At 37.4% G+C, this 27,993-nt stretch overlaps 1 protein-coding gene and 2 long non-coding RNA genes across 5 annotated transcripts in view; 1 reads left to right on the forward strand and 2 right to left on the reverse strand.

Annotated features, from left to right (window-relative positions):
• The window catches only part of LOC139084743 (uncharacterized), a 30,771-nt gene extending 2,828 nt beyond the window's left edge, over window positions 1-27,943 (forward strand). The window contains exons 2-6 of one of the 3 annotated variants that reach the window (XR_011542426.1): window positions 3,119-3,225; window positions 18,985-19,170; window positions 21,436-21,539; window positions 22,459-22,569; window positions 27,123-27,943. This is a non-coding gene — a long non-coding RNA (uncharacterized lncRNA). The remainder of the gene's footprint in view (window positions 1-3,118; window positions 3,226-18,984; window positions 19,171-21,435; window positions 21,540-22,458; window positions 22,570-27,122) is intronic. The other 2 variants (XR_011542428.1, XR_011542427.1) reach the window with 2 other exon arrangements.
• Window positions 1-27,993, reverse strand: part of SLC25A21 (solute carrier family 25 member 21) — a 438,847-nt gene that overhangs the window by 207,643 nt on the left and 203,211 nt on the right. The window lies entirely within an intron of this gene.
• Window positions 5,385-27,167, reverse strand: LOC139084744 (uncharacterized). The gene is made up of 3 exons (XR_011542431.1): window positions 27,064-27,167; window positions 26,914-26,978; window positions 5,385-7,909 (listed from the first exon to the last, which is right to left on the reverse strand). It is a non-coding gene; the product is annotated as an uncharacterized lncRNA (long non-coding RNA).

The following is a 27,993-nucleotide window of genomic DNA, read 5'->3' on the forward strand; positions in this document are numbered from 1 at the left end:
CAGCCGTTGATTGCCAGTGGAAGCTACAGGCAAGGATGATTAATATAAACAGGCTTTTGCCTGTGCTTCACAGCAACATTACATAAAGCAGTGCTATTTCAGGAGACTTTTATATTTTAATTTCCAAGAGTCCACAGGGTAATGCATTTTTTTCTTCATCTTGTTTGATCTTTGATATTTAAGACCAACTTCTGTGTTTTGTTTATTTTTTCTTTGCATTGGAAAAAGAACATAAAGTGAGTGACAACACGTAATCAGGGCTAATTGGTATTTTTCAGAGAAAAAAAGAGAAAACACCTTTTATGATGAGCCAAATGCAAACATTTTACAAATAGGGTATCTTACACCAAATAATCATGTCAGGAAAAAAAGTGGTTATGTTGCATGCATGGAAGTATTTGTTAGCTTCATATTTAATCACTGCAAGTGGTTTTAATTTATATTTCCCTAAAATTTGGCTATTACACAAAGCAAGTACTTTAAAGGACTAAATGATTGTCTTTTCCCTGAAGGAAAGAAACTGAAGGTTGATTTCAAACAGCAAGGAATAATAGAGACAAAGTATTTTAAATAAAAATAAATAACGGGGGTAGGGAAATCATCGAGTGGCCAGCTTGTTTAATAGAAGAAGATGATTTAGTTTCCTTTTTTTAAAAAAAACCTTACTACTTTTTTACCCTAAAAATGATCAGAATAATGCACGCTAACTATTCCTCCTTAAAATACCATCAAATATGTAGGGGTCTTCTTTTTGCACTTTTAGTAAGGTCTGTGTTGTCAAAACAGGTGATGACAGCAGTACTATTTTGTGTTATTTTAGCCGTCACTAGCCTTCCTAGTATTTTTCACCACTCCCACTTGCTGGCAGTATATCATGGCACAGTTTCAACAGAATTCTACTATGAGCTGTGAGCTAACTGGGAAATGTCAACATGTAAAGCCATGTCTAGAATTAACCTGTCTTTAACAAGGGCAAACCCTCACACTCTCCCTTCTCTCTCAAAATTTAATTACAGCAGAGGCACAGCAAAAGGGGTGGATCAGGAGATACTAGAGACAATTCTATAACCCAGAGATAGGATAATCACATGAAATCCCCCAGGAACATTTTACTATAAAACTAGAAAATAATACTGTGTGTCTTGCCAGAGAACAAACTTTTGTAATTAAGAACCACATGGCCATCTGAGTGAGACTCTCTATTCCTCCAGAGTGAAAGGATCATGCCCTTCAGTTTATGGGGATGCACGCCATGTCCCTTCCTCTGTGGAACATCTGACTTTAATTGAACAGCTATGGAGGTTCCTGCTGTGACATCCTAGAGGTATCATCACACTTTCAGGCATCAGCCTTGGCTGTGATCTGCCCCGGGGCCCCTTTAATGACAAGAGGTCAACATTCTATCTCAAGCCAAGTTACACACCATATGATGGCTTCTCTTAGCACTGCCCCATGTCTGTTGACCTTGAAAAAGGACCGGTAACCACAGGACAAATCAGCAAAGACCCTGAAGGTCATGGCCCTCATGTAACACAATCAGCATCTTTAAATAATTTGTCAGAGTCAAGTTGAGAGTCAGACACTGGAGGGACACTGCTGCCTACATACCTGAAACTCTTCTCAGATAAGAAGTGGATCCATAAGGATTTGTGTGTAAAGACTACAGAAATAAAAACGAAATGTTCAAAACTTTTGGTAAGATTTGAGAAAACAAAGAAGTAAAAAGTGGTTTTTTCAGATTTTAAAAAAAATGCATTAAAGCATTTCCTGGATTTTCAGCAATATGAGAACATTTCACTGAGGAAAGAACAGAGATCTAAAGATCTGGACCGCTGTCAATACAAGTGGCCTCTGACGATGCTAATGGTGTCCTGGGGACCATAAAATGACATGAAAAAGAGCTCAGATGTTGTCTCTTGAGGAGATGACTTCTCCTGTAGGCCATTTATCCTTTGTCCTCTCAAAAATTAATTTATTTTATACCCTACCATCAGGGAGAATAAATATTCCTTATTCTTTCTTGTGCATATATATTCAAAGGTACTCATATTGTTCTAGTGCAAAACAAACAAAACACAATGTACTTCCAACATAGTTTTGGTGGGGCTGCATTTAAATCCACTATTTAACAACTATGGATAATGTGAATGTGCTGGTGGGGTCTACTGAAACACATACAAAGCTGCTAATTGTAGGCCATAATGGCATAAAGTGTTGATTTGGTTAAATAACATAAATTTAAAGTTCAATTAATTTTGAAAGAATGGGCAGAGACCCTGGCGGAATTATAGCAATCATTAAGGCAACCAGCTTATAACTCCTGCCTTTGAACGCTGACTTTCACATCTATACACCTAGATTTGATCTCTCTAATGCCCAGACTCAGCTTTTCAACTGCCTCCTGGACAGCTCCACCTGGATGTCTCTTGGGACCCTGAATCTCTCATCTCTCTCCCCAGCCCCACCATCAACCTGCTCCTCCTTTGGCTCTCTCCATACATTCTACATGCAGTAATTCAAATCAGAGACCTGGACTTTATCCCAGAGGCCCTCAGCCCTCACATCCAAATAGTTCTTAAAACCTGGGATTTCTAACCCTTGATTTCTCTCAAATCTCTTCCCTCCATTTCTATTGTCTTTCTCAAATGGCAGGCCTTCATTATTTCATGACCGGACTTTAACAATACCCCCTGCCACGGTTCTTTCTGCTTCAAGTTTCTCGTCACTCTTCATGCACATCTGGCGCTGCTGTTCCATCACCTCGGGGGTTGTCCACCACTCACAGGACAGATTCCTCCAAACCTGATCTCTGTCTAGGCCTTCACCTCCAATCTTCACCTCCCTCTCCTCAGTGGGCCTCCCGCTTCTGGCCATAGAAAAGTACCTACGAGTTCTGTTCGACCCTGGCCCTCTGGACACCAGGGATGGGAATGCTCCGTGTTCCTGGTCTTCCTTCTGAATGTCCCCTGGCACCTCCAAAAAGAGTGGAGCCCCTTCCCCACAATGTTTAAATCTTGTTTCTTATAATAATTTTGTACATATCTATTCCAATTCCCACCAAACTGAGAGCTCCTCAAAAAACAGAATCCATGTGCCATCCCTATTTCTGTCTCACCAGCTCTCACAACGCATGATGCATAGGAGGCAATTTCATAATGTCGAACAGATAAAAAACCAAATGAACCAATAAAGCATGGAAAGATGCTTCAATTCTTGGATTCAAAGGTATGTAAATAAGATAGAAACAATAGAGGAAAACTGATGGCATCTGTGGTTTGAATAGTTCCTAATCAAACATTAGTGAAATATTATTTATAAGGAAGAAAATTAAAGTTCCTAAGAAACATCATGCTAACTATATAAAAAGCCAGGAGATACCTTACGTTTGTATTGTACCAGTAGTAGAAAATACTTAAAATATTTACAGATAAAGGTAAAGTTCCAGGAAATGCAGATTTTATTCTCAATCAGTTCAAACCTAAGTAAGGGCAAATTAAATGTTCTCCTCTGAAAAACTGAAACTGGCTTCATAAGCCAATTACTTTTTGCTATTTCATGATTCTAAGTGTTTTCAGGGTCTGAGTTGTGTGGTTTAGCATCACTTTTTGCATATAAATATCACAGTGTTCAAGGCACTAGACCTCGGGGAAGAGACACAGGCTCCTTACGTGACTGCGATGCAGAAGTGCAGTCTCTAACAAGGAATATAGAATGGAAAGCCCCATAAGTGCTCAAGCTAAGGCCAGCTTTCCTGCTGCATAAGATTTACTATAACGATTGGGCTGACAAAGTTGCAAAAAATGTTAACATCAGTATAGCAGATGTTAGACATACTTTGAGCTCCAGATGTCCACAAATAGCCTGGCTACACTGAGTCAGACCCACGGGTCACCCACCTCAGAATCACACGTCTTTACAGAGATGAAGGGACGATTGTGAGATGCTATGGTTTTCCTCCAAAATGCCAAACTCAACATGATAAGCAAGTATTTCTCAAACACCTCAAGTTTCCTAAATAACTTACTGAAAGGCTCTCATCCTCAAGTTGATTCACATCCTTCCTGAAAAACAAAATTTACTACAGCCTCCCTATCTGGACCTAGGGAATTGGCTGGACTTGAATCAGAATTCTTTTCAGAATTGCAGGATGAGAAAGCCCAACACAGAAGGCTTTAAAGAGATCTCACCAAAGGCAGGGAAAGACTGTTCACAATAATTGTGTCAATCTAGAGTCATTTTCAGAAATCACCTTGGATTTAATATAAATAAATATCATACTTTCTCATGGTAAATAATCAGAAACCAACACAACTGTGAAAGTAGAAAAAAATGCAGAAGCTATAACTTTGTCACACATCTTTATTACCTTTAAAAATAACTAATGAAAAACATTCACACACACACGCACACACACACACACACACATGAACCCCAAATGGGGAAAAAAGAGAGAAGCTGTAAAAAGAAAAGCCCAAAAGATCCTTTTAAGTGTAAGACAACATAAATTTTTCGGTCTCTCTCTTTTTTAACAACCCTCCTCTGTGAAAAAAGGTTTTATGTGATCAGTCTAGATAGTAACTAAAACAGAGGAAAACAGTAAAAAGAGGTAGAGTCCAGGCATAGAGACCAAAACAGAGTCCATGTTCTTCCCATTGCTCCTAGAAATATTTATCTCAAAAAGATAAATAAGATAAATTATCTTCTTATAACCTCAGATGCTATAGTCTTCTCTAAATCCTTTTAAACCAAAATTCTTTACCAAATCCACTTTGGCATTAGATATAATACTTTGTTTTAAACTGCTTCACTGTGAGATTTGAACAGCTATTTCCATGTTAGAAATTAGGGAATTGCCTATTAGGTTATATCTTCATTAGGTTTTTTTATTTATGTTTGAACACGATTTGTTTACGGAATCATCATTTTGAGTAAAAACTCCTAATCCATCTTTAGAAGCAATGAATCAGTTCTAAGTGCATTTTAACCTTTGTATGAACACCTGCTAAGAGGTATAGCAAACTGACATTGGGATAACATATTACTCCAAAGTCAGGATTTCATAATGACACTTCCTATGTCCAAAGCAATTTCTCTATATCCTGAAACTTTAAAATTTCTCCTAGATATGTCTTCCATGGAATGGGAGAAATATATACATACATACATACGTATATATCAGCCCAAAGACTTAAAATATCCAAAGGCTGAATTTTTGGTAGTTATTCAGGAGGCCAAAGAACAGACAGCAAGAATTTTGATTGAATCGGAGATATATACTCACTCAATTTGCAATCAAAATGTTTCCTTACTAAAGATCACAGACCACGTTACTATATCACATACTTAGAGACAAAAAGACAAGTAAAGTGATGCATGAAAGTAAAGATGTTGCCAATGAATTTTATTCTCTGTAAGTGAAATTACACTACCATAAAACCTCTTATTCTGTATGGATGTCCTGAAGATATTTTGTTTTGTCAGTTCTCCAAACTTTTCTTTTCTGATTGTTAATTTCAACTCTGGAAATCAACCAGGTAAACACAAACACACAAAGTGTGGCTAAATAAGCAAGTTTTGAAGTTTTGCTGTCTTGGGGAAGTAAACCAGTTAACATTCCTTCCAGATACTGTGTTAATTTTAAGAACTTCTTTTTTTCTAGTTACATTTATGGTAGGGCAAAATGTTCTTTAAACAACATACCTATCCTATCACAGAGACATGCATGATAAAACTATTGATTCAGGTAAAATAACTTTTGGTTATCAATTAAAGTTTTATTTCCATAGAAAATTTAGAATTCTAAAACAAGCTCCCTTTGAAATTTTATGTTCACATACAGGTGGTGGGAAAGTGAGTTAATTTTTTAAAATAGGAATTCAAGTCAGTTTAACTATGTTTATATTTATATCATTTTAAAATCATGGCAAGTTAAATATCTTTTATTCAGGACAGTTACTCTAACAGAGTCTCTAAAGAAACTCATGTAAATATAATTTGAGAGACTCCACATGTTGAGAAGGTACCTGGTATCTTAAAAAAACTGGGCCATTCCCAAGCAGAGACTTTCCATCACCTCTTTAAACGTCCCTGGGAAAAGGGCCAGAGGAGAGGGAAGACAAACGTGCTTTGTACAGTGATGCCACAGTGAATGAAAATTTTAATCCTTTTTACCTCCACTCTGCCACTTTGGGTTTCACAGACAATTACAGTAGATAAAAGCTGCAATAATAGAGAAGGAGGAGCACTGGCAATTCCACAGATCTTATGGGAAATGTTACGGCACTCACTCCAAAAGAAACTCCAAAATTAATCAAAGTTAATCTACTCATCATTTTTTGTTTAATAAATATTGGTCACATACTACCTATGTACTAGGAAAATAAGGGACGCTAATAATTAATGATTCATGACTTACAATCAGTTATACAGGAAAGTGGATCCATTTGTTTTCAACTGTTCCATAAAATAGCTTGAAGATTTTTAGGTCTACTGAACTCTTAAAAATCGAGTCTTCTTTTTGAAGTTGTTTAACCACCTCTTCTCCTAACATACGAGCTAGAAATTGTGGCCCAATGAACTTTGCCGGCGACTGATAGTGAATTGACCTTGTCTTTTATGAACTTCAGCTAGTCATATTCTGTTTCATACTCAAAGGAGATAACAGTAGTACCAACGACTTTTCCATTAAAGAGTAAAATATTTACTTTTTAAAAGAAATCATTTTGTTGAGGTCATATTGGCTTATAACACTGTAAATTCCAGGTGTACATTATTATCTGTCAGTTTCTGTATAGACTGCATTGCATTCACCACCAACAGTCTAGTTTTTATTCGTCACCATACACATGTGGCCCTTTATCCCCTTCACCCTCTCCCAACCCCCTTCCCCTCTGGTAACTACAAATCTGTTCTCCTTATCCATGTGTTTGTGCATCTTTCACATATGAGTGAAATCATATGGTGTTTGTCTTTCTCTGTCTGGCTGATTTCACTTAGCATAATACCCTCCAGGTCCATCCATGTTGTTGCAAATGGCATGATTTTGTCTTTTCTCTTGCTGAGTAGTATTCCATTGTATATATATACCACATCTTCTTTATCTGTTCGTCTATTGATGGGTACTTGTGTTGCTTCCACGTCTTGGCTATTGTACATATTGCTGTGATGAACATAGGGATGCATAAATATCTTGGAACTGTTGATTTCATCTTCTTTGGGTAAATACCCAGTAGTGGGATAGCTGGATCATATGTTATTTCTATTTTTAATTTTTTGAGAAATCTCTCTACTGTTTTCCATGGTGGCTACACCAGCTTGCATTTCCACCAGCAGTGAATGAGAGTTCCTTTTTCTCCACAGCCTCTCCAACATTTGTTATTTTTGTCTTGGTAATTATAGCCATTCTTACAGGTATAAGATGAAACCTCATTGTAGTTTTAATTTGTATTTCCATAATAATTAGTGATGGTGAACATCTTTTCATGTGCCTAGTGGTCATCTGTATATCTTCTTTGGAAAAAACATCTGTTCATATCCTCTGCCCATTTTTTGATTCGGTTGTTTCTTTTTTTGTTGTTGAGTTATATGAGTTCTTTATATATTTTTGAAATTAACTCCTTGTTGGATATATGATTTGCAAATATTTTCTACCAGTTGTGGGCTGTCTTTTCATTTTATTCATGGTTTTCTTTGCCTTGCAGAAGCTTTTTAGTCTGATGTAGTCCCATTTGTTTATTTTTTCTTTTGTTTCCTTTGCCTGAGGAGACACAGTATTCAAAAGAATACTGCTAAGACCAATGCCAAAGGGTGTACTGCCTGTATTTTCTTCTAGGAGTTTTATGGTTTAAAGAGTACAATATTTTATTTGTTCATTTCAAGAACTTTCTATATGTGAGGCACATACTGGTTCCTAGAGAAGCAAAAATAGAGTTCTTTACCTTCAATGAAATTAAAATATAATAGAAAAAAATTACAATATGTTTATGGAAATTGACAAGCTAATTTTTGTCATGGAAATGCAAAAGCCAAGAATAGCTAAGGCAATCATACGGAACAAAGTTAGAGGACTGACACTACCATCTAGCGAGATGTATGATAAAGCTATAATAATTAAGACAATGTGAAATTGGCATAAGGATAAACAAACAGACCAATGGAATAGAATTTAAAAATTCACAAATAAATCTATGCACATAGGATCACATGATTTTTTACTAACATGCCACTGAAGAACAGCACGGAAAGGAAGATTTTTTCAATAAATGGTACTGGGACAATTGGCTATCTATAGAGAAAAAAATGAATCTTGATTCTTATACCAGACTATATACAAAAATCAAGTCCAGATGGATCGTATATCTAAACATCAAAAGTAAAACAATAAAACTTTAAAGAAAAACCATAGAAGACAATCTTCATAAATTTTGGGTAGACAAAGATTTGTTACACAGGTCACAGAAAGTGCTACATAAAATAAAAAATGATAAATAAAATTACATTAACATTTTTTAAATTTTTCACCAAAAGAACAATTAAGACAGTGAAAAGGAAAACTACAAGGTGGGAGAAGAAATTTGCAATGTGTATATTGACAAATGACTCCTATCCTGAAGATGTAAATGACCCTTACAAATCAATAAGAAAAAGTTAGGGAAAAAAAAGAGTAGAAGACCTGACAGTCATTTCATATAAGCAAACATATGAAAAAATATCCAATTTGTTAGCTATCATGAAAATGCAAATTAAACCCACAATGCAATATCACAATACATCCATCAGAATGGCTAAAATGAAAACACACACACATGCAATTACCAAGTGTTAGTGAGGAGGTGGAAAAACTGAAATTCATATATTGCTGGACTATAAATTGTTAAAACTACTTTGAAAAACTGTTTGTCAGGATCTGCTATGGCTGAATATACACACATCTTTGGACATAACAGTTCCATTCTAGAAATATACCTAATAGAAAGAGGTATATATATTCACCAAAAGACACGTATAAGAATGCTCATAAATTTAATATCCTCAAACTAGACCATTAGAAGTAGAATGAATAAGTTAATTTACACTGTAATACTATACTTCAATGAAAATGAATGAACTACAACTACGTAAAACAAAATGGATAAATCTCATAAATATAATATTGAATTAAAGAAGACAGACCCAAAAGGACATACTATATGATTACATTTCAATAAAGTTCAAAAGAAGGCAAAACTCATCTAAGGTAGTAGATATTGGGATTGTGGTTATCCTTCCTGGAGAGGAAGTCATAACTTGCAGAGGACAAATGGGAACTTCTGGGATGCTGGCTTAGACAGGTGTGTTCACACGGTGAAAATACGTTAGGCTGAACATTTGTGATTTGTGCACTTTTCTGTATGTGTGCTATACTTTTATTAAAAGTCACTTAGAAAAATACAGTATGGACACTTCCAATTCTGGCCATGATTTGCTCTTTCACTATAAACAACTAAATTTGCCCTCCCACCAAAAACAACTAGATGACTGGACAAAATATGGAGCAGCTGTTTTCAGAAAATGGATAACCAGCAGTGCAGGGCTGTTTTCTCTAAAAGAAGGAACTGAAGTTATCTCTATGATCGTCTCTGCATTCCTCCTGGAAACAATTTCTAGACTGCAGTGCAGGAAGGGGCAACCCAATCAAAGTACAGTGGTCTTGTTGAATTGAGAAGGCAGAGATTAGAGTTAAGGAAGGCCAAGGCAGCTCACAAAGGGCTAGAGATGTTTATTATTTTAAATAGCCTGAGTAGAGAGATGTCATTGAAAAATGGAGCATTCAGTAGGCTCCAGAAGGGTAACACCTTTGTAGCAGGGCTAAACTAACACTACAGTAAGAGATACTTTAGACTCATCCAAAAAAATTAAAAACAAGCTTTAAAAGAGTCAAGATGATCCACAAGTAAATTAACTGCCTGAAAAACAAACTAAAAACACTTTAAAGGAGAGCAGTGAAATTCAGACACTCAACAATGTAACATTTACAATCTCCAGCATCCAATCAAAAATAACAAAGATGCTGGAAAACATGACCCATACCCAAGAGAAAAATCAGTCCACAAAAACAGACCCAGAAATGACAGAGATGATGAAATTAGCAGACAAGGACTTTACAGCAGCTATAGTAATTATGATCAAGTGTTTAAAGGAAAAGTATAAATCATGTCTTTTAGAAGCATAAAAAACCCTAAGTAGAATAAAGAAAAATAAAACCATTCAAGGGCAAATTATATTCAAATTGCTGTAAAGCGACAATAAAGAGAAAATCTTAAATGCATCCACCAAAAGAAGACGCTCTATACAGAAGAACAAAGATAAAAATGACTGTTGAATTCTTATCAGAAATTTATAAGCCAAAAGCAATAGACAAACATCCTTAAAGTACTGATAGAAAAAACAGGACAACCTAGATTTCTATATCCAGAGAGAAATATCTTTAAAAAACAAAAGCAAAGTAAAGATTTCTTTCCACCCAAAACTTGAAAGCATTCATCGCCTGTACCCCACTGTACTATAAGAAGTATCAAAGGAAGTCCTACAGGCAGAAGGAAAATGATACCAGATGCTCTATACAAGGAAATGAAGAGTATCAGAAATGATAAGTGTTAGTAAATATAAAATATTTTTTCTTATTTTTAAATTTATTTAAACAAAAATAGAGTGCTTGAAGCAAAAAATAGTAACAATGCATTGTGGGGTTTATAATATATACAGAATTAAGGTAGGTGATCACAATAGCACATAGGATGAGATGTGAAAAATGGAAATATTCTGTGGTGAGGTTCTTACACAGTACAGAATGTGGTACAATACTAGTTGAAGGTAGATTAAATTAAGGTGAAAATACATATTGTAAACCCTTAAGCAAGCACTTAAAAAATAAAGCAAATTCATGAACACAGGATAGCTTTCCATTTATTTGTGTTTTTAATTTCTTTCATCAATGTATTGTAGTTTTCAGTAAGCAAGTCTTTCACTTCATTGCTTAAGTTTATTCCTAAATTTTTTATTCTTCTTGAGGCTGTTGTAAGTGGAATTGTTTTCTTAATTTCCTTTTCAGGTAGTTCATTGTTAGTATGTAGAAATGCAACTAATTTTTGTATGTTGATTTCGTGTCCTGCAATTTTACTGAATTTTTTTATTAGTTTGAACAGTTTTTTGGTGAAATCTTTAGGGTTTGCTATGTATAAGATCACGTCAACTGCAAACAGAGACAATTTTACTTCTACCTTTCAGATTTGGATGCCTTTTCTTTCTTTTTCTTACCTAATTTCTCTGGCTAGAACATCCAATTCTATTTTGGAATAGAACTGGCAAGAATGGGCATCCTTGTCCTGTTTCTGATTTAGAGGAAAAGCTTTCAGCTTTCCACAATTTAGTATCATGTTAGCTGAGGGTGTGTCATATATGACCTCAATTATATTAAGGGACATTCCTTCCATACTTAGTTTATTCAAAATTTTTATCAAGAAAGGACATTGAATTTTGTAAAATGGTTTTTCTGCATCTATTGGGATGATCATATGATTTTGATCCTTCATTCTGTTAATGTGGTGCATCACATTTATTGATTCGTGTATGTTGAACTATCATTGCATCCAAGGGATAAATCCTTCTTGATCATGATGTAGGACACTTTAATGTTCTGTTGAATTTGCTTTGTTAGTATTTTGTTGAGGATTCTTACATTTATGTTCATCAAGAATATTGGCCTGTAATTTCCTTTTGTTGTACTGTCTTTGTCTGGTTTTGAATTGATGAAAGAAATTAAAGAAGACATAAATAAATGGACAGACATCCCATATTCATGAATTGGAAGACTTAATATTTTTAATGTCCATAGTAACTAAAGCATAGTAAATGTCCATAGTAACTAAAGCAGTCTACAGATCTACAGATTCAATGTTACTCCCATCAAAATCCCTGTGGCGTTTTTTTATGAAAACAGAAAAAACAATTGTAAAATTCATACAGAACAAAAAAAGACCCAGAATTGCCAAAGTGGTCTTTAGAAAGAACAAAGTTAGAAGTGTCACACATTTTGATTTCAAAATATATTATAAAGTTATAGTAATTAAAACAGTATGGTAGTGGCATAAAGACAGACATACTGGGAGATGGAACAGAAGAGAGAGCCCAGAAATAAACCCATGCATACATGGTCAACTAATCTTCAACAAGGGTGCCAAGAATACACCTGGGGAGGGGCTGGCCTCATTGCCGAGCGCTTAAGTTCATGCGCTCTGATTTGGTGGCCCAGGGTTTTGCTGGTTCAGACCCTGGGCACGGACCTAGCACCACTCATCAAACCAAGCTGAGACAGCATTCTACATAGCAGAACTAGAAGGACCTACAACTAGAATATACAACTATGTATTGGGGGATTTTGGGGAGAAGAAGGGAAAAAAAAAGAATAGACATGGGTAAAGGATAGTGTCTTCAACAAATGGTGTTGAGAAAACTGGATATCCAAATGCAAAAGAATAAAATAGAACACTTATCTTATACCATACACAAAAATAAACTCAAATGGATTAAAGACTTAAATCTAAGACTTGAGACCATAAAACTCCTAGAAGAAAATATAGTGGAAAACTTCATGACGTTGGCTTGGCAATGATTTCATGGATATGACACCAAAAGCACAGGCAACAAAAGCAAAAATGGACAAGTGGGACTAGATCAAACTAAAAAGCTTCTGCACAACTAAGGAAACCATCAACAGAGTGAAAAGGCAACCTGCAGAAGAGGGGAGAAATATTTGTAAACCATCTATCTGATAAGAGGTTAATTTCCAAAATATATAAGGAACTCCTAAAATTCAACAGCAAAAATTAATAATAATAACGCAAATAAAAAAAGAGCAAGGACTCTGAATATATGTTTATCCCAAGAAAACTTACAAATGACCAACAGGTATACGAAAATGTGCTCAACATTAGCAGCATCAGGGAATTGCAAATCAAAATCATGACAAGATATCACCTCCCACCTGTTAAAATGGCTATCATCAAAAAAAACCCCCAAAAGATAACAAGTGTTGGCAAGGTTGTGGAGAAATTGGATCCTTTATACACTGTTGCTGGGAATCTAAAATGGTGCAGCAGCTATGGAACACAGTATGGAGATTCCTCAAAAAGTTGAAAATAGAACTACCACGTTATCCAGCAATTCCACTTCTGAGTATTTATCCAAAAGAATTGAAATCAGGACCTTGAAGAGATATCCGCACTCCCGTATTTACTGCACCGTTATTCACAATAGCCAAGATATGTAAACAACCCAAATGTTCATCAATAGACGGATGAATAAAGAAAATATGGTATATACATACAATGGAATACTATTCAGTCTTAAAAAAGAAGGAAATCTACCATTTTGAGAACATGCATGTACCTGGAAGACATCATGCTAAGTGAAATGTCAGTCACAGAAGGAGAAATACTGCATGATCCCCTTATATGAGAGATCTAAACTAATCAAGCTTAAAGAAGCAGAAAATAGATTAGTGGTTACCAGGGAATGGGGGAAAGGGGAAATGAGGAGTTGTTCAGTGGGTATAAAGTTTCAGTTACACTAGATGAATAAATTCTAGAAATCTGCTAGTATAACATAGTGCCTATAACTAACAGCATGGTAGTGAGCACTTAGAAATTTGTTAAGAGTGTAGATCTCTTGGGGCTGGCCCCGTGGCCGAGTGGTTAAGTTTGCGCGCTCCACAGCAGGCGGCCCAGTGTTTCGTTAGTTCGAATCCTGGGCGCGGACATGGCACTGCTCATCAGACCACGCTGAGGCAGCGTCCCACATGCCACAACTAGAAGAACCCACAACGAAGAGTAGACAACTATGTACCGGGGGGCTTTGGGGAGAAAAAGGAAAAAATAAAAAAATCTTTAAAAAAAAAAAAAAAAAGAGTGTAGATCTCTTGTTAAGTGTTCTTACCACACACACACAAACACACACAAAAGCAAAATGATGCAAGGAAATTTTTGGAGATGATGGATGTGTTTATTACCTTGACTGTGGTAATAGTATCATGGGTGTATGTACATCTCCAAACTCATCAAATCGTATACATTAAATATGTGGTTTTTCATATTTCAATCAAAATTGAAGAAAGCTATAAAAAATAAAACAAAGATGTATAGCTAATGAGGTGAGAAAGATGATAAAATGCAATAGTAAAAAATAATCCAAAACATTGCAAGAAGAGAGAGAGAAGGAACAAATAAAAGTGGAATAAGGGCCAGCCCAATGGTGCAGTGGTTAAGTCTGTGTGCTCCACTTTGGCGGCCTGGGTTTGCGTGTTCAGATCCTGAGCACAGACCTACACACCACTCATCAAGCCATGCTGTGGTGCTGTCCCACATACAACACAGAGGGAGATTGGCACAGATGTTAGCTCAGCAAAAATCTTCCTCAAGCAAAAAGAGGAAGATTGGCAATAGATATAGCTGAGGGCCAATCGTCCTCATAAAAAAAAACTGAAAAATAAAAACAAGTGGAACAAAAAGAAAAAAATCAGCAGAATAGTAATCTTCAACCCAACTATATCAATAATTACCTTAAATGTAAAAGGTTTAAACCATTACCTGGCAGAGATTGACCAACTAGATTAAACAAACAAGTAAGCCCCAATTATATGCTATCTAGTAGAAATCCATTTTAAATAAAAAACATTGATAGTCTAAAAGGACAAAAAAGATACCTTGTGCAAAAACTCATTAGTAAAAAAAACCAAGAAATGGTTACATTGATATTAGACAATGTAGACTTCAGAATAAAGAATATTATCAGAAATAGAGACACTTTATAGTGATAAAAGGGTCAATTCATAAAAAAACCCCAATAATGCTAAATGTGTGTTTACCTAATGACAGAGCTTCAAAATACACAAAGCAGTAACAGATATAACTGAAGATAGAAGAAGACAAACTCAGAAATATAGTTGTCAATTGAAGATAGAAAATCAGTAAGGACGTAGCAGAGTTGAACATCGTCAACCAACTTGACCATACTGACATTTTCGATATCCTCCACTCAACTCTGCAGAATACACCCTCTTCCAAGTGTACGTGGAACATTTATCATAATAGACCATATGCTGGGCCATAAAACCAGGTTTAACAGATTTGATGAATTTGAAATCAGAAAGAGGATGTTCTCTGACCATAACTGCATTAAATTAAAAAATCAATGATGGAGAAATATCTGGAAAATTCCCAATTATTTGGAAATTAAAGAACACAATTCAGAGTAACTCATGTCACAAAGAAAAAATCACAACAGATATCAGAAAATATTTTTAGCTGAATGATAATGAAAACGAAATGTATGCAAATTTGACCTTGGGGTAGGCAACAATTTTTTAGCTAGGACACAAAAAGTATTAACCAAAGAAGAAAAAAAAAAGGTGATAAATTTAAACAAACATGTTTGAGAGAGAGCAGAGGAGGCAGAATCTTGGAAGAGGAAGAAGAAAGATAAGTCAGCAGAGGAAGGTTGAGCACTAGGAGGGAACTTCTCAGAACTATCTAAGGATACGGGGGAGTGACAATTATCTGAAGATGCCAAATATCAAAACTAAGAAGTCAGGTAAAAGAGAAAGTAGAGAGGGCGACACAAGTAATGAAAGTCACTAAAATTAGTACTTGAAAGAGCAGGTGGGTAAGAACCAACTCAGTGCGTTTGGAAGAGATCATGACTTAGAACATTGGCCCCTACACTGGTCTGGGTATTTAACTTTGTACATTGGTGCTTGCAGATTAAATATTTTGGAATACATTCTTAATCTTTGTATGCTGTCCCCCATCCCCAAGAATGAATTGTAAAAACTATCTGTTCTGTTTCCAACTAAATCTAGAGAGGGCATGTATGTAGTAATTCTCTATCACTGAAGAGTTACAATAACCAAGCCCTTGTAGAAAGTGTCTCATTTCTTCATTTTGGCACATTAGAGCTATTTCCTAGATTGTATTGATGCCCCTGCTGATAAAAAAGGAGTCCAATTATTGAATTCATAAAACAATATTTTAGACATTTGAACACATCTGAACATTTTCAATAAAGCTTTAGCTCTTTCAACACAGAGATAGCCTGGACCTATTCTTTATCACTTCTTCTCTCTTCCAAGGGTCACTTCCAGTTTGTTTGTTTGTTTTGAGGAAGATTAGCCCTGAGCTAACATCTGCTGCCGATCCTCCTCTTTTTTGCTGAGGAAGACTTGCCCTGAGCTAACATCCCTGCCCATCTTCCTCTACTTTATATGTGGGACACCTGCCGTAGCATGGCTTGACAAGCGGTACATAGGTCTGCACCCGGGATCCGGGCCAGTGAACCCCAGGCCACCAAGCGGAAAGGGCGAACTTAATCACTGTGCCACTGGGCTGGCCCCCAAGGGTCACCTCTATGCTTGGAGTTCTAAAGATGAAAAGGTGAAGGGACAGGGGCTTCCCTTCTTTTTTGACTTCCTAGCGAACACTAAGGGTACTGACAGTCTGCAGCAGGACTAAGCTGTTTCCATGGCAGTCCGTAGCAATAACATGCATTTCAAATTTGTGACTGTGTCCCTATTTTACTCAGTATAGATTCTGATGTTACCTCTATGTGGAGGACCAGGAAATAGGCAGCTCCTCTAATACGGAGAGCCAGCCCCATATTTAGTTTCTGTGAGAGAAACTTTATCTTTTAAAGCAAACTCATTATCTCCACAGTGCCCCCACCTAATCCAAGCATGGAAATAGCAACCAACACTGACTGGAATTTAGCGTTGTACAGGTCCCCCAAAACACGAATAATGACATATCTGCTCTGTGGTGTCTGAAATCACAGCTCCAACAGCTAACAGCCTCTGCAGGAGAGTATGAGCGACTACTTGGAAAAAAGTCTTCCTTTTCCCTTTATTGTGTATAAACCAGCCTTCATTAGAATTCTTGGTACCAAGCATGAACTTGAGGTGAGGGAAGCTCTAAAACTGATTTCTTAATGACACCTCAGAGGCCCAGAAGCATTAATGCTGACTTCCTGAAGCATCTAATCTTTCCCAGGGAGAGGTTTTCCCTCCTGATGTAGTCCGGCTCATTACGACAACATTGGGTTGATGCCGTTATCTTTAAAACAACTCAGAATAATTCATACGCCCCAGCAATAGTCACGATGTAAGAATTTATAATAGTCACACGTGAAAAATAAACAGGTATTCCAAAGAGCACTAATTTACTTAAGGAATAATGCCAGAAACATTAAATGTGATAGTTTTGCTTTTAAATAAAGTGTGGTTAATTTGATTACTATTTATTTTGTTTTTTGCCAGATTTCAATCAATTTTTATGGCAGGATTAAGCTTCTAAGTAGAGTGTTGTTCTTTTTTTTTTTTTTTTTGAATAATGGAAGCACTTTTCCAAACTTTACCATGGTTAACTAATGGGAGGTTAGTGCTGTACATTATGGATCTCTGTTTATCCTCAGACGTATTTATCCACAATGCATGCACATTCAGGTCTGGGTTAGAATAAGTAGGTATGTGTATTGCAGACTCTCATTAATTCATAACAGCTTAAATTGTGATTTTTATTTGGCATCCTACTGTGGAACCCAGTAGAGAATGCCGAACTGCTCAGCTAAACATTTTCAAATCCGTGACTCTCCATCTGGTTATTCAATCAGAACAAAATCCCCACAAAGAAAATCCTCTTCCTAAAATGCACCCCATTTTCCTGGCTAAGAATCATTCTGGAGAAACGTGAACAGTTCGCTTAGTTGTTCAAGGAGTTTATTTGCAGGAAAAACTAACACTATAAATATCAATAGCACTTAAAGGGAAGTGAAGAAAGAATTCGCTCATTCTGCAATAATGGTAGGCTTGTTAGAAATAACTGCACATAGAAAATGCAACTGTTGAATTTATTATTTTGGAGCATTCTTTGAAAACTTCAAGTTACCATAAAACAATCTCATATGATCCTACTGACATACAGGGAACAGCTACATTAATATCATCATGTTTTATAGAAAATTCAAGGTAATCGGTAATTTAGTACCTAACACCATTGCAAGGCCTCTATAAAAAATAAACTGGAAAAAAAATCTGCTCTAAGTAAGAAAACAAATACTGAGGTTCCTCGATAAAGGTAAACTACTCTACCTAGCCTGATGCCTGGGACACAGTGGTCTGTAATAAATATTTGTTAAATGAATACTGGAACATCCTACTCACAGTTCATGGGATTTTTTTCCTAACAAAAAGTTAAAGAATTAGAGTCCCACCTTAAGTGGCTTTTAACAGGGCTTTTACAGAGATATTCTATTTGGGTTAATAATATTTTTAATGTGTTTTTCATTGCTTTGGTTCATCGGCTATCCCTGACTTGGAGAAGAAGTGGAAAAGTAAACATCGTAATTTTTTTTTTTCTTCCTAAAAGATAAGTCCTGAGGGCTGGCCTGATGGGATAGTGGTTAAGTTCGTGCGCCCCGCTTCAGCAGCCTGAGGTTCACTGCTTTACATCCTTGGCGTTGACCTACACACTGCTCATCAAGCCATGCTGTGGCGGCGTCCCACATAGAAGAACTAGAAGGACTTACAATTAGGACATACGACTATGTACGGGGGCTTTGGGGAGGGAAAAAAAAAAGATGTTTGTTTCCAATTAGAGAATAGTAGATAAAAAGAAGATTTTTTTAGTGTGATAATGGAAAAGTGATAGGAATTGTATAGGTTTAGAAGTAGCAGGCTTGGCTATAAGGTTAGAATAAACATCACGTAAATATTGGATGTTAAAAAACATCATGTGTTTTTAAATAAAAAGTGTCTCTATAATTCGTTTACCCTTAGAATACAGAAAAAAATATTTAAGGAGAAAAGGTGAAAGTCACCTTGTTTCCCTTAAGAGGAACTGTGACAAAAGGTTGTAATATAGCTTTTCTCCAAGGTGGCTGACATCAATTGTTTGCTTCCAGGTACGTGCACCATTCCTCCACTGAGAGCTGCAGTCTATTCTCTCATGCTCTTGAAGCTGGGCTGGTCTATAACTGCTTTAATCGAGAGGATATGCCACCTTTGACTTCTAAGATTAGGTTACAAGAAGACTTGTAGCTTCCACCTGGTGTCTTGGGACACTCACTATGGGGGAAGCCAACCACCAGGTAAGAAGTCCAGCTACTCTGAGAAGGCCATGCTGTGAGGAACCCAAGACAGCCATGTGAAGGGGCCTCTTGAGAGAGAAATGTCCAACCAGTCATTACAGGCTGGCATCAGACGTGAGCGATAAGAAGCCTTCAGATGGCCCTAGGGTCACCTGCATCTAGCTGCACCCCCAGTGAGAAGTGTCTTGCTGAGCCTATCAGCCCCCAGAAACAGGAAACACATTCATAAATTGTTGTTTCATGCCACTAAGTTTTGGCAAGCTAAAGAACACCACACAAAATCAACATTAGTCAGGTTTTCAGAATAATGTTTAACATTCTTCTATTGATTAACGTTTTTAAAACCAGTGAGACTTTAGAATAATACAAGGTAGAAAACTGACTAATGTTCACTATTTCACAAGTTGCTAATATCAGAAAACTGAGAGTGACCTTAAACTCTCCCCCTTTCTTTCGGTCCCCTCATCCAATCAATAACCAAGTTCTCTGCAGTCTACATTCTTAGTATCGCTTGATTCTATCTACTCCCCTCATCCACGTCGCCACTGCCTTACATCAAATGTGAACTTCCTGTTTAAATTACACAACTAGCATTCGTTCCTTCAGACCATCTAAACCTCCTTTCAAACCCCCACTCTATTATCTATAACCCAACCCTGTATCTATTCTTCCCCCCACTACCATAACAGTCTTTTCACAGTAAATTTGAGCTTCTTGTCTTTCTACCTAAAATCCTTCAATGACTCTCAATAATTGTTACACTGAAGGTTAAATTCCTCAATCTGACACATGAGGGCCTTCAGGACCTAGCATCCTCCTGCTGCTCCAGCCGCATCCACCACCATTCTCCTCCCTCTATGTCCACCTAACTTCTTGTAGCATCTGAGTGAGCCAGGTACCTCAGTAGCAGCTTTCCCAAACGCTCTGTGTTCCGCCTACAACACCCATCCCTCTGCTTTTTCATCTAACTCCTATTCATTTTTCAAAATGAAGCCAAAAATCTCCTCTTCTAGGAAGGCCTTCCTGAAGGGGTCCATCTAATTTTGACACCTCTCGTCTGGGCTCCATTGGACTCATTTGCTTTTCCACTTATTAGTTCAGTGCACCTTGAGTTAATTTCCTGCCTTCCTTATTTAAAGTAAGGGAGGCTGGGATCATGCCTGACAAATATTAGGCCTTCAATAAACATTCCTTGAAAGAATAAATGGATTATTGAAAGTCATGATATTTTCATTTATGCAGTGAAAAATCATAAATACGACTTCCAACTGTGAATAGGAAATTGTTTCTCTTAGGAGGGGCATGCAATTCAAATTAGAGGTGAATGAGAAGATTCTCAGAGGAGGTCACCTTAGCAAAGATGAGGATAGCTTGCCAGACAGAGTGGAGAGCAGGAAGTTCCTAGCAGAAAGAGAAGTCTTTGCAAAGGTGTAGAGGTGAGAGCAAAAGGAGAGAGTTCAGGAAGCATAAACAGATGAGTGTGGCAAATGCTCCACAAGCTGAAGAGCAGAAGGTGCGGTAGGTATGGTGTGCAGAAGCTGGAAGACGGGAGGCTCTGAGCAGGACATTATATTTTATTGTGCAGGCAATAGGGAACCATTAAAAGATTTTAAGCAGAAGAGAAACACTGGGGTCACATGTTAGAAATCTTTAGTGTGAAAAATTGATTAAAGGAGGAATAGAAAGCAGAGAGAAACAGTTAGGAGTCTAATGTAGTAATTCAGGTAAATTCAAAAGATGTGGAATTAGAATTGACAGGATTTGTTAACTGGACTTAAGGGAGGGGTGACTAGAATGTCTCTCAGAATTTTGCTCTGCATCCTTTTATGGATGTGATACCCAATTAAAATAAAGTTAAATTAATTTTCAAGGATTTTTGAGAATTTAATCATGTATTTTGAGCTAATTAGAGATGTTTTGTAAGACAAGGGGTGTGAAGTTTTGAAAGAGATGATTCTGATACTGGTGTCCATTCACTCCGAAATAGTCGTGAAATATGATTCTTTCAGATTAAGCCATTAGATTCTCTGTGTGATCCCAAAGAGCCATTTAATCTTTCTGCACCTCAGTCTTGCAAATTCTTCCATACGAATAAGAAAAAATGTATGCCTCCCAGGTAATTCAATGAAGCAATTCAAAACTCAAGTTGTCTGTATGGTAATTTCTGTTTCCTAAAGGCAAGATGAAATACAATCTCAATTTCTTCCTCTATTAAGAAAAATTTAAAAAGGAGAAGGCTTAAATGATTTCAAATGGTCCTTTCAGCTGTAAAGATCAATAACTCCATAAGTCAGAACCCTTGGTTGGAGATACAGGCTACCCAGATCAGTGGTTGATCCTCAACAAGAACCAAGGAATTTACAATGGAGGTAGGTTGTCCTACTTACGCGCTTCCTGCTGAGTGAAGTAGGACTTCCTTTTATTTGTCTTAATAGTCTTCAGTTCTTTATTGTGCTACTTTTTAACGAGGTGTTTTCAGTTGCTTAACAAGTATGTATTGAGTGTCTACTATGGGCCAGGCAACCACATTAGGGGTTAGAGAAACAAAATTAAATGTGACAGGCTCCCTTTTGTTGCATTTTTTAACTGTAAACCATCTTCAAATCAAAATACATCATCTTACACAGCAATATTTATCATGTACATGATCCTGCTCTAGGAGCCATGCCAGGCTAACCCATTAAACTTGATGGGCCTGAGAATAGTAAAACTATACATGGTATAACGTATTTAAAGTATAGAGCAAGGCAACAGAGTCCCTTGAGAAGGGAAGGCAGGAAACCTGAAAAATCATCATGAGTAAACTTGGAACTCACAGAACATTCACAAACTCCCTGACTACTTTGTGACTCCATTTACCTATAAAATGGAGATAATAAGCCTACTTCTAGTATTCCTCACAGGATATTATAAGGATTAAACAAGTAAAAGCACACTAAATACTTCGAGATTTAAAAAGAAGCACTAAATAAATATTAAGCATTGTTGTTTGGTAGCATCATATAAAGTCACATGAAAGTCAAAAGCCTACTGTAGTTATTCTAATGGAAGTTTAAATCCCAAGATGAAAGCAGGGTGAGTTGAACAACTAAAATCAGGACACACCCTTAATCGGATCTGGTTAGGAATTAACCTAGGAATTAGCTGCATGACTGAAAGATGGTTCCTCATACAGGACAGAACTTACAAGATGTCTAGTTTGTATCTATAAAGTTGGGAAGGTGAGCATGAGCCCCACCTTGGTCGACTACTCTTCAATTTTAAAAATGAATCTTCATCTGGTTGCAGCTTTCAGAAAGAAACTCCTAATTGGCGGGGATCATGCCTCCACTGCAGGTTATGTCACCAACTCTCCAGTGCCAAACCACGGACATTTCCACCCCAGGGTATTTGATGCAGGTCAGCTTCAACGGCAGAACCATTTGCTAATCTTGAGAGGTCAACTGTAATGAAATTCCTTTGTCTCTGTGCAAAAACTTTCCTTAGGTTTTGTTCAAACGTTCTGTTATAAAATATCCAGGCCCTCGAAGAAGATAATTTCTCATGAAATTTTTCTTGCTAACATACTCAAAGCTAATGCAGACACTAATGCCAAACAGAGAAACTAAATTAATAAACCTCTACCCAGCTCCCCATTAGAACTATCCCTAAGCTCAGCAAGAGCCATCAGGAAACTTTAGTCGCCTCCATGAGTCCCAGGATGGAAAGCTTCCTGATCAGGGAAATAACAGACTTAGCAATATCATCATATTTCTTTCTCTTTCTGCTTCTGCACTGTAGATAAGAGGATAAAACAGAGCAGAGTGGGGATTCCTTTTTCTTTTCACCTTACTCACCACACTCTCGCTTAGTTACAAAAGAGAGAATGAACAGTAGAGATGGTCCAGGAATTTAGCTCTATAAGGTCTTTGGTGCTAAATATGGCTGAAAGCTGAAAGCAAATCTTCAGAAACAGCTTTTGACTAACAAGCTAGCATTCAGGGAGTGTGGACAGAGGAAAGGGAGATTGGTTAGAAAATACCAAACTTCATCTAGATTTTTAAGTACCAAAATAGTGTTTTTAAAATCCATATTTGGTTAAATCCAAATGGTTTTTAAAAAGAGGCTTATTTGGATAACAAATGGAAATTACATTATTATTAAAGTTCTAGGACGTGAGTAGAGAAGTGCTGTCTGAATCTCAAGCAGAGCACATGCTTTTAATGTTGAGTGTGATCCAGGGGACCTCACACGCTTTTTTTGAAAGGGAACTAACTCTCTTTAGAAAGGTGAATCTGTAAAATTAAAGTATCTAAGCAAACGCAAGCCTACAAATTCTAGTAAGTTATACAACTTTCTGAGCAACACGTTCCAGAGTCTTAAAATTCTTAGACTAAATTCTCCCTTATGCCAAATCTGTACCTATCTTATCTTGGGAGATAAAAAAAAAATTAAAAGTATGGCATCCCTTGGGAATTAGCTCTTCATTTATATTAAACCTATAAATCACCAGACGCCAACCACTGACTGAAATTAATGATCCTAGTTCCTATGCCACTTCCAATTCTCTAGGACTTATGGAGTGAAAAGAAGGTGGTAGAAGTCTGCTTTTAGTTTATAAAATATAGTTGTTAAAATTCTCACTCTTGCTCTCTAATTAGATTTTGCACACATGCACACACACATACACACACAGAGTACAGGAGCTGAGATTTTGAAACTTTTTATATGCTTAGTATCTTTTATTCTCAAAACTTTGTTCAAGATACATTTATTAGCATTTTTTAAGCACCTATTTTGTTTTTTTAGGTACTATTTCCATCTTAGTAGCCTTGCTTTTTCACTTTTATGAGTTTCATTCCACAAGATACTTCAAACAACCTACCCACCAGGACCCCTGCCAAATAAATACATGAATAAATAAGTAAATATTCTGCAGCTAAAACCTCATGGTTCCTCATCTTTCTCCGGAGGGCTGTTACCAGGATGCTCAATAATCTTATCAGCATATTTTAAATGGGGAAAATAATTCAAGAGATCCCAGAAAGCTCTCAATCCTTTTTTTTTTTTTTTTTTTTTTGCCATATTTTGCCACTGCCACCGCAAACAACTGTTCAAGATCCTAAACCCTGGGGCTGGCGTAGATTTTCTAAGTGCCCACACAACAGTCAGAATGCTGTTCTGGCTAAGCCCCTTAATGTTCCACAGGAATCTCCTAATAGGATAATTTTGAATCATAATTAAATTTCTTCATCCCTCACATCTTTCCATTTCAACTTATCCCGGCATGGACCAAGCTGTGACCAGGCAGGGGACCAACCCAGAGCTTGACTTGAAAGGTCCTCTTGTTCCCCAACCCCAACTCTAATACGGTAACTGTTTTGAAAGAATTCTCTCACCTGGACCACATGAAACACAATGTCACGGCACACTATGATTTCTCTTTCTAAGTTAGCCCTGAGAACTAAATTATTTTTTAGGAGAAAACAGGTTCATACGGGAGCCACCTGATAGCTACATTCATCATGACTTTGTAGTGGAATTGATCCACATTATTTCATTACTGTCATTGTTTAACATCTGATTGACTAGATGGTTTAACTCCAAGTCTTGCTGGCTGCCATCTCCTCGAACGTATCAGACCATAGCATATTCGAAACAAAATAAATCCTGTTTGCAAATCTAGCAAAGAAACCCAGAAGTGGGGGTGGGGCCCCCTTCAAGCACTGTCGTGATAAATGTTGTTTATATCTAATTCTGAGATTCTGCCAAAAGAAATGTATGTACAGTCACAGATTTTTCATCTTCTCTATTTTAAATTTCAGTGTCTGTAAATTAACATATTTTTAATGTATTTGGATCCTCTATTTTAAAAAGGGTCCTGTTATAGAGTCCTAAAAGTTTAAACAGTAGAATTCTGTGTGGTTTGGATGCCAAGGAAGAAACGATCTGTTATTCTGGGGTAAGTTATTCCACATTTCCTTCAGCTACTGGGCCTGGGTTTTTACCTATCAGTACCATCAGTTTTGCGAACCTCAGGCCAACAATCACACAAGTTGAGAGAACCCCGGCAGGGGAAATCAATCCTCATCAGGCCAAAGAAACTCGCATCTGCGTTTCTTCCAAGCTGAATCACAAACAGTGCACACCCGTCATGATCCCTCTTCAAATAATTTCTTCATTTACCTGTGTGGCGCTTCCTGAAAGGAAGGAATGGGCTTGACGGGATGAGCTATTATCTCACCAGGATTTGTGAAGGACCCAAACAGACTGGAATGCTTTTCATGAGCCCCCTCCCACATCCCCTCTCCGTGTCCCGTTCCCTGGCCACCATTTGCACTGTTTGCCTTTTCTCAGTTTCTGTGCTGCTCAAGGCAGACAGATAAGCTCTTTAAATGATTACTACCACCTTGCATCAGCTTTCAAAGCCCCTGACAATTTTTCCATGTTTGGTAACTGATTGGTGATAAAAGTGTTGACAATGTAAAGCGATAACTAAATCACAGACCAGAACTTCTCCGAAAAAATGGAAATCCCCCAAAGGCTCTCTGGGAACCTCTTCCTAAGCATTTCAGCCACAGATCTGTCCAAAGCGGTGTGAACTGCAAGGCAAGATCTATTTCACTGTTGTTTAATCAGCAGGAGTAGCAAGAACAGTACTATAGGTGTACATACTAGGGGACTCTTTCGGTTTCAATATGACAGTTTTAAAATGAATTTTATTTTTTTCACTTTCTCCTTTCAGATTATCTGAAAGAAAATCATCTAATTTCTTAAACTGATATCCTAGAAGAATTACAAACTTTGATTTTGCTTTAGAAGTGTAACAAATGCTTGTACAGGGGGCGATCGGAGCACAATGCTTTCCCTTCACCCTGCTGCATATATGTTCATGCTGCTCGACATTCATTTATAAAAATGTAACTGGAGGGGCAAGGACACAGCCAGAACTCTTTCTATGGTACAAGGACAGATAGATATTACATTTCAGCTCGAGAGACAAAAAGAAAATACAAAGGCAGGAGAGTTTGCTAAATATTTGCTTCCTTTCGGAGCACTGCGAAGTTTTCTTTTGCTGGTTGACTGAATTCCTGTCGCTGAACAAAACCTGGCTGTGTCTGACGAAACTGCAGTGATGCTGAAGGCACGGTGTCCCACACTGTCCCACAGTGTCTTGGGTGCCTAGAAAGAACACGGCCAATGAAGAACCCCCAGAAGTATTGTTCTCACTTAGGTTAATTTGGAGCGGACAGGTGTTCCCTGACTGACCTTTTCCTTCCAGAGGACACCAGACAAATAATACAAAGAGAAAACCAAAAATGGTTTTGTTTAACCATATTCAAAAACCAATGACTGGAACAGACTTGGGGCAGCAGAGTAGGAAGTGACATTGGTTTCCTTTGGACACGGGCTGCCCACTGGTAGTAAGCAGGTGATGTGGAAATTTTAGGGGGCAGCACTCACTCCTCTGACTCTCTTTCAACACCTACTATGTGCCTGGCACTGCTCAAGATGAAGGCAGGGCAGTGGTGGAGAGTAGGAAGCAATAAAGGAAACCATGTCAACATAATTTTGGATTATGAAGGAAACAAAAAAAATGATGGGCTAGAGTGAAGGGGCAGAGAGAGGAGAGGCAATTACAGATACGATAGTCTGTCACATGCAAAAAGAACCAGCCACGCGAGGAGCCAGAAGAGCAGTCCAAGCAGAGGGCACAGCAAAGGCAAGCCATGGGGGAAGAAGGAACAGAAAATCCTCACTCACTCACAGCACCGAGGAAAAGGGGTTTTGTTGCTTTGCTGTTTTGATGATTGAGTTTCTATGGACAGCTAAGAAACAGAAAAACAATAGCATATAATAACAAGTACAGAAGAGGTTAACTAAATGTATTTACTTTTTAAATCAATCTCTTACTTCAGACATTTTCTGGAGAGAGAGAAGACGACTTTATTATTCTTTTTGTTTTTTTGCAGGGGCTGAATATAACATTTGGCTTCATCTGTCCTTTGAGTGCTCAGGAAAATGCTGTGACAGAGGCATGAGAGGTCCACACTTTTACTCCTGATTTAGATGATTTTCTGAAACATACCCCCCGAAAGCATGTTGTTAAGCTACCTCAGGTCCACTCTTGAAACTTTTCTGACTTTATCTTTCCTAGAGAAGCCTTCTCCCAGCATCAGCTAGATGTTGACTTAAACTGACCCGGGATGGCAACCACACAGATCCCCATGCATAGAGTGGACTGCACCCAGGGCTTTGATGGAGAAAGACTCCCCAGGCAGCTACTGATCTAGGATGCTAATTAGGCAAGTTTACTTGATGCCGGATGACAAAGCTCTTCACAAGGGAAAGACCACCTTGCTTGTGTGTCAGGGCAAGGTACCCTCAGAGACTATCAAGCTCTGGACAGTGTTAGAGGCACAGCAGGGTGGAATCCTTGGCATCTCTGGTCATTCCTTCTAAATCTTCATTGATTAAGCTTTTGTCTACATGCGGGATCAAACAGCCTTTCTTCTGCCTGATTGATTTTGATTTTTCAATACATCATAATAAACAATTGCCAAACAATCAATTGGATCACTGCACAGCCAATTCAATTTGATCACCAAGATCACATCTGGTTATTTTACTCATTTGAATGACCAAACAGGATCAACCGTGAAGAAATTTTGGCTCTTCAGCAATCAGTTAATCTCATAAACTTCTAAACAAGAACCTGATGAAACACAGTCAAGTTGCGATGTGTATATATAGGTATGGCTTATATGATGAGTAAAACACAAATTTATAAAAACCACACCAGAAATCTATTTTTCTCATTGCATCATTGAAATAGATCAAACT

This window comes from Equus przewalskii, chromosome 1, assembly GCF_037783145.1.
Source record: "Equus przewalskii isolate Varuska chromosome 1, EquPr2, whole genome shotgun sequence".
Taxonomy (NCBI): domain Eukaryota; kingdom Metazoa; phylum Chordata; class Mammalia; order Perissodactyla; family Equidae; genus Equus; species Equus przewalskii.